Below are 12,300 nucleotides of genomic sequence, written 5' to 3'. Positions count from 1 at the left end.
TCTCTGACCCCTCCCTCTCAACCCCTCTTACTCCAGTGTGACTTGCCGCGCATAAAGGAGCCAACCTGAGGCACGGGGTACAGGAGGATAGGTGATTATTTATGGCTACGACTGTACATAATAAAACTTTAACTGTTTGTTAAAACATGTTATTCTGTGTGTAACAGTATATTCATACTTTAGTTTTATTGTGTTCCCACCATAAGCTACTAAGCTTAATAGTGGTTCTAGCGTCAGTTGCTTCAGTGCACCCATGGCTCGCGTTGCCAGAACCACGTCTGACACACTGGCCAAAATTATTGATATATATACATTATTCATCAAAATTATATATTTTATGCGTACTCCGGCTGTATTTTCGTATGGAAGTATTATGCAAACATATAACCTTAAACACTATGCTCTGATCTTAATAACGGAGTTTACCAGTTCATTCATACCCTTGAAGCTATGATGTATGCAACACACTACTGTCACAGCTATCAAAATGCACCAGCCATTGTATGAGTCATCAGTACTGGTAATTGTACACTACTTGCACTAGACTGTACAGAATAATACAATTATATTCTAACGTTACAGCTACACAACACTGCAGTGCCATTATGTACATTTTACCCATACAAAACTGTACACTGGCGGTACTGTTCACTGTACACTACATAGCATGTCGAACAAAAGGCCCCTAGAACAAAAGCCCCAGCTACGGGAAAAAAAAAAAAAATTATCTGTTATGTACTTAACAGTAAACTGTCCTGACCTAGCTAAACCTAACCTAACCTTACCCAATTGAACAACCTAACCTAAGCTAACCTAATCACACCTAACTGAATGACCTAACCTGACCTAACCGAACGACCCAACCTAACCGAACCAAATTGAACGACCGAACCAAACTGAGCTGAACCAAACAATCTAACCCAGTGGTGTCAAACTCAATCCTTCCCAAGGGCCACACTCCTGTTCTGCTGATCGTCTGTGAGCCAAGTCCGCCAAAGTGCATTGAAAATCATTTACTTGCACTATATAACTGGAAACTTGTTGAAAGAAAATAATACGGGTATAATAAATAATAGGGCAAAAGCCGCAACCTATTCAAACGTTCGGAGAAGTTCGGTACACCTTCTAACCCATGCAGTGGCATTAGCTTCCGCATATAGTTACTGATAACGATAAATAAAAGTTTCGTGATATATTTGTTCACCAATAAAATATCCAAATGGTATTTTTATCAATCATATTATCAACAAATATTTCCTAACAGTGCTGTAATAATTGTTCACTTAATCATATGATAAATTATATGGGATTTTCCGTTTGCTATGTCTCATTTTTTCTCAAGTCATCGCGGCTCAACCTTTTCCTCTTTGAGGGTCACATGTGGTCCGCAGGTCACCAGTTTGACACCTCTGACCTAACCTAACTGAAACGACCCACACGACCTAACCTAACAGAATCGAATCAAACGATCTAACCTAACAGAACAAAACCTAACAATCTAACAGAACTGAATCAAACGACCAAACAGAACTGAACCGAACGACCAAACATAAGAGAATCGAACCGAATGATCTAACCAAACAGACCCGAACTGAACGACCAAATCTAAAAGAACAGAACAATCTAACAGAACAGAACTGAATGACCATCCCAAACAAAATCGAACCGAACGATCTAACTTAACCGAACCGAATTGAACCGAACGATCTAACCTAACCGAACCGAACGATCTAACCTGACAACCGAACCGAACGATCTAACCTGACAACCGAACCGAATGTCCTAACCGAACCGAACCGAAGTCCTAACCGAACCGAACCGAACGACTTAACCCAACCGAACCTAAGCTGACTGAACAACCTAATCTAAATCTGTCCTAACAAACTTATCTGGCCTAACCTAACCTAGGCTAGAGGTTCCTAGAATATTCTTGGTCATTCCCCTTTCTTTTTTTGCAAGAAAATCTCTGATGATTCCTCTCTAACTCCCAAAAGGGGATTCAATCCCCCTTTTTGGAGGAAGGTATGAAATTTAGTGGTACTGTATTACGGAAATTTTTACTATATTCTTGGAATGTTATACAGATTCTGCACTGTTATGTGGCATAACATTTGTCTGAGGAGTCAACGACTGTCCTTACTCCAAAATAGTGCAAATCAAAAGCCAAAAAGACTTTGATCATATAATGTATCAAACCTAAAACCAATATATAGGCTTTTTTTTTGGGGGGAGGGGGGACATTTTGACTTTTTTGTTTATTCTCCCCTTGGAATACAAACTCCCCCACCTCCCCTCCCCTAACTGATATTAACCCCCAAATACCGCAGTTCGATCTGGCTTGTCTGCCACTGGAGCCGCAATTCGGGGGTGTTTTTTCAACTTTCACCAAGGGGAAAATCAATATGTTCTGGCTAAAGAGGAAGAATTTACACACCTGACCGCGCAATCGGCACCCCCCTAGGCCTAATGGTTGCCGCACAATCGAGGGTCAGAGTTGAAAAAAAAAAAAAAATAGTTACCCCCCCAAATTTTCGAAAGCCCCCATAGTTTGGATAAGTAACTATTTCTATTACTGAAATAGGTCATTGCAATATCATACGTCACACCAAGCCCGAGTACAGATGTTTTGGGGTGTGGGGAGATTACTTGCTTTGGGGGGATAAAGTACCCTGTGGGGAGAAGGTTTGTAGGTATGGAGGCTGGATAAAACCATCTTTTCTCATCAAAGTAGAGCACTCTAATTTATTCTTGACCAACTGCTATGAAAACAGATGTGTATGTACGTGTGGGGAGATAAAATTCGATCGGGGAGAAGGACCACAACGAGTACATTGAACCTTGGAAGATCATTTACGGTAACAGCCAATTTGGCTAGCTGAAACAAACAAAATCTACGTGATTTAGCATACCAACCATGCAAGCAGGTGTGTTTGCAGGTGTGGGGAGATAATTCCCGTATGGGAAGTAATCCGGCAGTGCCTAATAGTACTTCAGAAACTCTCAGAAACAGTTTATATTGCCATTAAGGAAAGCAGAATATTGTTCAATATTGTTGCAGATGCATGCAAGGGAAAAGGGAAAATGTAACTGTCTTTACTACATCGAGGTGGAGAGGTGGTGGTGGGGGGGCTGGGGCTCAGATGCCTGTGGTTGCACGTGCTTGCATGTACAGTATAGAATAGTATACAGAGAAGCATTTATTGTGTTCAGGTACAGCACAGGAAAAAAAAAATCGAGGCAATACATATAAAGCATGTGTACATGTGTTGGGGGTGGGGGGAGAGGGGGAGGGGAGGCGTGGGGGTGGAGAGCAAGCCAAGCTGCGTGCTCGCTATCACACGATGGTTTATTGGGGGTAGGATGGTAGTATGGGGCCGAAAGGGAGGGAGGGGGAAGGGTAGGTAGGGGTATACAAGGTAGGGGGAGAAGGTGAGGGGGAGCTGGAGGGGGATGGAATGGGCCTCGTGGTTGGGGGAGGGGTAAACTTTGACTAACAACGTCCTACTGTGGCGTGCAGAGGGGTGGGAGGGTCATCAGGGAGGGTTATTAAGTGACAGATGACGAAACATTCAGGCAATGGGTGGGCCGAGAGGGGGGGTGACCCCCCCTGCCCCCAGAGTGGCCGGATCACCGAACCCAAGGCCGGAGGGGTTAGTTCTCATTGGCTTGAAGGGATATACGTCACAATCGGGGCGGAGCAATGTGCAGGCAGTTTTTTACAAGGCACGCTATGTTGACGTGATTCGGCTGAGAGGGCTAAAGTGATCAACACGTACATTGACATGCTTCGGTATTTAGGGGTTAACCAAACATTAACTAACCTAACCTAAACTAAATGAAGCCTGACAAACTAAACTAGCCTTAACCAAACCCAATCCAGAAATAAACCTGCACCAACCAAACAGCCTATATTTAAACTAATCCAGTCTAACCTAAGCTAAACGATCCTAACCTTATTCGGGCATGCTCGTGGCAAGTAAACAAACCCGTGAGAACGCTCTCCTGATTTTGACGAAACTCTGAAGGATCTAACAAGCTGCCACCCTCGGGCATTGGCAGAGAGCTATAGTAAGACCAAGTCTTTAGTACTCTGTCACCTGGGAATTTAAGGGTTTTTGGACTTTGTCAATATTTTTTATATAAAAAACCTATAAACCATGCCAGTCCCCTCCAGCTGTAAGTTCTCGTGTCTGCATATGCAATGTGTGAGGAGCATCATGAGTAGTATTGTTATGGCCCCACCACTCTGCCCATGCACACGCACCAGCTCCACGCCACTTGTGAAGGTGTTGCCGACACTTTGAATGCTACCCTATTAGGCTGATATGGAATACTCTGGACCTGCCCCCCCTCGCTGATCCTGAGGTCGATCTAGCACTCAGTGACAACGATGTCCCATGTGAGGAAGCTTGGCCCTTGCTTGACTTTCATAGGCACCAAGGCTCCACATCTACTGCAGTTGCAGTGGCTCCCAGGCTGCCTCAACCTGTAGCCCCCCACCTTATCACCCAGGGCTCCACCTCATCCAAATGCCCCGTGAAAGATATCAGCAATGAACCATCGCCTTCTGTTGCAAAAACACCCAAGCACAATGAGACTTCTCAGTGCAAGGTTCCTGATCACTTTCTCTCTCACCTCAATCCTCAGAAGACACATTCCCAGCCCGCATCAGTTCCTCCAGCATTTGCTTCCCGGGCTGAGGACATCAAACTCCTCTTCAGTGAGTACCCGACTGTCGATATGAAGCTTCGTTGGCTAAGTCACTAAGGTGTTCCATCTTGATTCGGAGCTAGCTGAGGTCAAGATACCTGCTGTCATCTCCCACTTCATCTATATCTTAAGACAACGTACGGACATCACAGACAGGGTCACGAGTGGTGTTACAGTCGTCCTTGTTCCTGGATGTTCAAGACTCAGTCAGCCGGACCCGTAAGTTCCCTACCTACCTCATCACCCTGCTACCCTGTCGGCGCTAACCCTTCCTTTGCCAAAGAACTCCCTGGCCAACTACACTGCTCGTCACTTCAATCAAAATAGGGTGCCCATCAACCGGTTTGTCACCTGGAGTCTCCCAGACCCTCCTCTGCTAACTGTCAACCTCAGTTTCATCCCTTGTCTCCCATCCTGTGAGCTACACAGAATGAAATGTTGGGGGATCGGACATATATCACGCTACTGCTCTGCCTCGTAAAGTGTGTGTGGTGTGTGGCAAACCATGCCTCCTAGACTTGCCCATATCACACTCCTTCACCACCCACCACTGCTGTTACCACTTCTCCTCTGGAGATAGAGCTCACAGCAAGTCACCAGACTAGTGAGAAAGCTCTCTTAATTTTGACGAAATTCTGAAGGATCTAGGAAGCTGCTACCCTCCAGTCTTGACAGAGAACTATAATAAAACCTTATGTTTCGGACAGTGCCACTTGGGAACTTAAGGGTTTTTGGACTTTGTATTTTTTATATTACAACCCATAAACCTGGCCAGTCCCCTCCAGTCAGAGTATCTCGTGTTTGCACAAGCACAGTGCGATGAGTGACACTGCATCGTCATGGCCAAGCCACTCAGCCCAAGCACACGCACCAACTCCACTCCATGGGTGAAGGTGTTGCCACTGCTCAGAACGCTACCCCATTAGGGCAACGTGAAATACTCTGGACCTGCTTCCCTTGCTGATCTTAAGAGCAACCTCACACTCAATGACATCCCATCTGAGGAAGCTTGGCCCCTACTTGATCTCCATAGACACCAGGGCTCTACACCTACTGCAGTCGCAATGACTTCCAGGCTGCCTCAGCCCGTAACCCCCCATCATGTCACCCAGGACTTCACCTCCACCAAACACCCTGTGGGACGTGCTTTGGATGTCAACAGTGAACTATCACCTCCTGCTGGAAAAACATCCAAGTGCAATGAGACTTCTCAGTGCAAGGTTCCTGATCATTTCCTCCCTAGCCTCACTCCTCAGAAGACACCTTCCTAGCCTGCACTATGTCCTCCAGCATTTGCTCCCCGGGCTGAGTAGGTCAAACTCCTCTTCAAAGAGCACCTGACTGTCGATACGAAGCTTCGTTGGCTATCTGAGGTCACCAAGACATTCCATCTCATTCGGGAGCTAGCTGTGGTCAAGGTATCTGCCATCACCTCCTGCTTCGGCTATATCTCACGACGACGTACGTACATTATACAGGGTCATGAGTAGTGAGTTCCTGTCCTTGTTCCTGGATGTTCAGGACTCAGTCAACCGGCTCCATAAGTTCCATACCTGCCTCATCACCTGCTACCCTGTCAGTGTTGACCGTTCCTTGGCCAAAGAACTCCCTGCTATCTACACTGCTCGTCATTTCCATCATAATGGGATGCCCATCAACCACCTTGTTGTCACCTGGAATGTTGGAATGTCACAGACGCTCCTCCACCAGTTGTCAATTTTAGTTTCCTCCCTTCTCTCCTATTCTGTGAGCTACGCTGAACAAAGGACAAACAGCCGTGGTGCTTCAAATGCTGGGGAATTAGACATATATCACACTACTGCTCTGCCTCGGAGAGGTATACACGGTGTGCTGTCAACCATGCCCTCCAGAATTGCCCATATCGCACCCCTTTACCACCCACCACTGCTGCTACAATTTCTACTTTGGAACCGCTACCCTTACATCTACTAGACACCTGGCAGTAGAGATGTCCTCATTGTTATAAGCCACGAGTTAATGTGTGGCATGGTTGTACCAAACACTCAGAACCTGCCATGGCTCCTATAGCCACATTACCACACGCACATCCACCACCACCAGACGCAGCCTCCTCACCTGCCTCTTCTTCCACTCCCGATTCTGTGCAAGTACTTGCCAGCCATGAGGCCGTTCCCTCTCTGACATCTCAGTGCAGAGCGCTTATGGCTCACTTTGATGTCATTCAGACACGCATCAATGGCTTGGTCAGTCAGCACACCAGCACCGAAAGCAAACTTGCTTCTCTTGTTGAGTCTCATCAGGTTATCACCACTATTGTCACCACCCTCACAGTGAAACTGGATGCTATCGCCTCTCGCCTTGAGAGTATCAGTCATCTATTGACAAAGGACCCCTCATATACTACACCACAAGGCAGTGTTCATGCTACTTCCTCATCACCGCCTGACTCCCAGAAACCTAAATGTAAAATTCGCTAACCTAATGCTTCTTCATGTTATTTCATGGAATGCCTGTGGAATCAGAAATCACTTGAAACGTGCTGCACTCAAGAGCTATGTATGTCGCCATCTCCCACATGTTATATTCAATCAAGAAACTTTTGTTGGTTTTCCTCTACCTCGAGAAGAGGCTCCCTCACTTACTACGTACATTTCGTACATTCATCTCGCCAGGAATGGTCTCATTAGTCATTTTCATTCCTGTAGCTGATATGACCTTTCAGCTTTTTGAGGCCACACTGGGAGATGGTGGGATCCGCCTGTGTAATGTCTATTCTGTCCCTGGAAAGATTAATCTCAATGCCATCCCTGCTCCTGCAATTCATGACATAATATACATGGGTGACTTTAATGCTTGACATCCTGCTTGGGGTGACCTTTCTCCTACTCCAAATCACGATGTGCTTCCTCTCCTTGAGTACAGTCTTTGCTACCAATTAACTCGCTGGGACATTGGTGGTGCCATGCACACTTGTGGAGGCATTCTTGAACACATCAAAACATCCAGGATAGTGCTGTCCCAGGTCAGGTGTTCTTCCATCCCTACCCTCTTCTCAGACCATGTTGCCCTCAGCCTCCACTATTCCCTCCTTGCTGGACCTTCCCCTCCTCACACTTAACCCCCTGTCACGAGTTGGCGCGATCCTATATTTAAATAAACTCGTGACATTAAACTTTGGTGGGAAACCGCGAATTCTAGTGGAATCCCAGTATGTATCACTCAGTCAACCGCCTCGTATTCACCCGATCGGGCGTGTTTTCATAACATTTTTCACTGTTTCATAAGTGATCGTCTTTGTCCGTGACATTAGCATCTCCGCTGAGTGATATGTTATGGGCTTGTTTCGCTCACTTCTAGCTGATAGCAAGTGCGGCCCGACACTCGCCTCTCTCTCACCATTTGAATTCAGTCAGGATTTGAGCGCTGTGGAAGCAGGTTCAATTGGGCCCAGTGTGGAGCAGTGCCGCCGTTGTCCAGTTCCTGAATTCCCACCTAGTGTGAGCCGGCGAGAGGTTCAGCGTCTGTGGCAGCGTCCTTCCTCAGCAATGACGCCCAGTCCATTTCGCTTAGCCCACTCTCTGACCAGTATTTTCCTTTCGTTTTTCCTAGGTTTAAGTTTAGCCATACCACGTTGAGTACACCGCTTCCCGTCCGATCAGCGAAGTTAAGCAATGTTGGGTCTAGTTAGTACTTGGATGGGTGACCGCCTGGGAACACCAGATGCTGTTGGCATACTGTTCTCCCTACATGTCAAGTGGAGTTGGTGGAGGATTAGTGCCCCTCCCTGTAAAACAATTAACTCTTAGCCCTTGGCCACCCCGTTTGGGATACATGGCGTCTGGCAATAAATGAATGATGAAGTTTAGCTTTTGAGTGAGCGAGTGAGTGTGTTCTTATTTTGAATTCATTTTGAAACATGTAACGTAAATTTATCTCATTGCAATCAATAAATTCACAGTTCTTTTCTCTTGAGCTTAATGTAATGTAAACTCGTGTTTTATTTCTCCACATTAAGCTTATTTTAGTCATAGCTCCTAGTTTGCATAAACGTTTTGCATTATTCACAACTGGTACTTAGGCCAGTCCTTTTGTATTAAGCTTAAAATCCGTTGTGCAACCAGGAGTTAATGCACCAACAAGAACCTGTTTATCACTCATAGCATTAGATATTGATTGTCAGGGGTGGAGTCACTTTCTCCAGAGGCTAACAATACTAATAAACAGCATGTGTGATTAATTAGTCTCAGCTGTATACTGTTGAGAAAGTTTATAAATTCTCGTCCTTAGACAATCGGCGAAGTAAGTCGGCATAAAGTAATCATTGCTTGATTTTCACAAGACAATTCATTGCCCTGTTCTCAAGTATTATTGAATATTATTCTTTAATACTACATACTCATAAACACCCCGTGACATTTGGCGACCTCATTCCTAGCTCTAAAGTTATTCACGAGATAATACCCACTCACTCACACTTAGGTATTTATCATTAAAGTCTATAGGCACTGCCTTACTGGTGATTATTGATTCAGTTCTATTAAGTAATAGTTTTCACAGTCAGTTGTAGTTTTCACAGTCAGTTGTTTGTTTAATTTTCTTTCTTTACCAGTTTAACTATATAAAACTGGTCACCACTAACCTGTGCCTATATTCTTTATTCTTGATTATTGGCATCTTCCTTTGCAAAATAGCAGTTAGTACTTAGTCCTTAGTTCAAACAGACTGAGTTAGCATCATGACCACCAACGTCTATGTACAGAAAGCTAAAGATATGGGGCTCACAGACCCCAAAGAAGTAAAGGATTATGTCCTCTCTCGGCTTAGTCATGAGCAGCAACGAGAGAATGATGCTCATGAAGAGCGTAGAATCCAACGCGAACACGAGCGAGAACAGCGCGAACACGAGCGAGAACAGCGCGAACATGAGCGAGAACAGCGTGAGGAACGCGAAAAAGAGCGCGAATACGAGCGAGAACAGCGCAAACACGAGTGAAAACAACGCGAACTCGAGTTAGAACAACGCAAGAGAGAACGTCAACACGAGTTAGAACAACGTGAGAGAGAACGTGAATACGAGCGTGAACAACGAGAACATGAACGTACCGAGCGAGAAGCACGCGAATAACATGAACTTGAAATGTTGAAGCTCAAGCAAGATTCCTTGGCTTCAGACACATCTGGTGCAGCTGGCCCAAGCTCTACGAGAGCTATCACTGTACATATTATGGCGACCCCACACATCAAGCTTCCCCCATACAAGGAAGGTGAGCGAATCAAGCCATACATAGCTCGTTTTGAAGACATAGCTCAACTGTACCAGCTGAATGACGCAGCTAAGCAGCTTCAGTTTCTTAGCCTGTTTTTTTTTTTTTTATGCGAGGAAGAAGGAACCAAAGGCCATGAGCCCACAGTAACAGTTCCCTCCAAGAGAAAAACAAAATACAATAGAGAGTCAAATTCAAGATCCGATCATTTTGAGATGCCTGGACACACTACGTTTGAAAGACTGGAGATCATACGCAGCAGGAAATACAGACAGAGGGAGACAGTTCCAGAGTTGACCTGTTGCATAAATGAAAGACTGGGAGTAACGGTTAATTCTTGCATTAGAGAGTTGGACAGAAAAAGGATGAGAGTCTGCTGCCAGACTGGTGCTACGCGCCCGTCGTAGAGGTGGAGGAATGCAGGCACACAGTTCAAAGGAGCAGTGACCATTAAAGTAGCGATAGAAAAGAGATAAAGATGCAACAGTGCGGCGAAGAGACAGAGGTTGAAGGAAGTCAGTAAGAGGAGGAGAGTTAATGAGACGAAAAGCCTTTGACTCCACGCTATTGAGAAGAGCTGTATGAGGGGAGCCTCCCCACACATGAGAGTTGTATTCCACACAGGGGCGGATAAAACCCCTGTATAGAGTCAACAATTGCACAGGGGCAAAGAAAGAGCGGAGTCGGCTTAGCACACCCAATCTCTTGGAAGTAGATTTTACAAGAGATGTAATATGATCTTTCCAAGATAAGTCCCGAGTAAATGAAACCCCAAGCATATTCAAGGATGATGTAGGATTAAGCTGAATATTATTAAACATTAGTGGGTATACCTGTGGAAGATTTTGTTGGGTTGAAAGGTGTAAGAACTGAGTCTTACATGCATTAAAGACAACCATATTATTTTTACCCCAGTCAGAGATACGAGCCAAGTCAGACATTAGGTGTGCCATAGCCTCATCCCTTGTTTGTTGAAGTAACTGTTGAGATGGGCGTTGCGGGAACCGAATGGAAAGGTGAAGGGTGGAGTCATCAGCTTATGAGTCGATAGGGTTAGATGTACAGCTTAGAAGATCATTGATGAATAAAAGGAAGAGAGTTGGTGATAGGACAGAGCCCTGAGGAACACCACTGTTGATAGATCTAGGAGAAGAACGATGGCCGTCTATAACAGCGGCTATAGAACGACCAGAAAGGAAGCTAGCGATGAAGGCACAGATAGAAGGATAGAAACCGTAGGAGGGCAGTTTGGAAATTAAAGATTTATGCCAGACTCGATCGAAAGCCTTTGAGATGTCAAGTGCAATGGCAAAGCTTTCGCCAAAGTCCCGAAAGGAGGATGACCAGGAGTCTGAAAGGTAGGTGAGAAGATCGCCAGTGGAGCGTCCCTGACGGAACCCATACTGACGATCGGAAAGAAGGTTGTGATAGGAAAGATGCCTTAAAATTTTTCTATTAAGAATTGACTCGAAAACTTTTGAAATACAGGACGTTAAAGCAATTGGACGATAGTTGGAGGGTTGGGAGTGGTCACCCTTCTTTGGGACTGGCTGAATGAGAGCAAACTTCCAGCAAGAAGGAAAGGTACAAGTTGACAGACAAAGACGAGTTTGCCTAGGCAGGGTGTAAGCACAGAAGCACAGTTCTTGAGAACAACAGGAGGGACCCCATCAGGCCCATATGCCTTGTTAGTACTGAGGCCAGTGATGGCAGAAAATACATCAACTGAAGAAATTTTAATGTCAGCCATGAGGAAGTCAGAGGGGGGAAGTGATGGAGGAACAGCACCGGAATCGTCTAAGGTAGAATTGGAGGAGAAAGTCTGTGCGAAGAGATCTGCTTTATCAGTAGAAGAAATAGCTACAGAACCATCAGAGTAGAAAAGAGGAGGGAAGGATGATGAGGTAAAGTTGTTAGAAAGATTTTTGGCAAGATGCCAGAAGGAGTGGGAAGAATTCGAGTTGGAGAGTTGAGAGCATTTAGTATGGATGAAATTTTTTTAGTAGAGCGAAGAACAGACTTAGAACGATTCCGGGCAGAAACGTAAAGATTATGTGATTCAGGGGTGGGTTGGCTCCGGTACCTTTTGTAGGCCCTCTCCTTGTTGCGGACAGCATTAGAACAAGCGTGATTAAACCAAGGCTTTCTTGCATTAGTCAAAGGATATGAGAAAGGAATGTATGCTTCCATGCCCGAGAGAATAACCTCCGTAATGCGCAAGGCACACTCAGATGGCTCACGGCCATGGAAGCAATAATCATTCCAGGGAAAATCAAAGAAGTACTGCCTGAGGGCCTCCCAGTCTGCGGCTCCAAAATGCCACAGACGACGTTTCCCTGGAGGG

The 12,300-nt window shown here is 45.4% G+C and overlaps 1 pseudogene; it reads left to right on the top strand.

The window, feature by feature from the left end:
- Positions 1 to 8,307: 8,307 nt before the first annotated feature.
- LOC145398586 (5S ribosomal RNA) lies at positions 8,308 to 8,424 on the top strand (annotated as a pseudogene).
- The last annotated feature ends 3,876 nt before the right edge of the window (positions 8,425 to 12,300 follow it).

Source organism: Coenobita brevimanus, chromosome 45 (assembly GCF_032717465.1).
Source record: "Coenobita brevimanus isolate Jiangsu-jjx chromosome 45, ASM3271746v2, whole genome shotgun sequence".
Lineage (NCBI taxonomy): Eukaryota > Metazoa > Arthropoda > Malacostraca > Decapoda > Coenobitidae > Coenobita > Coenobita brevimanus.
Note: the sequence above shows the minus strand (reverse complement) of the source record. Positions and strands in the feature narration are given on the sequence as shown.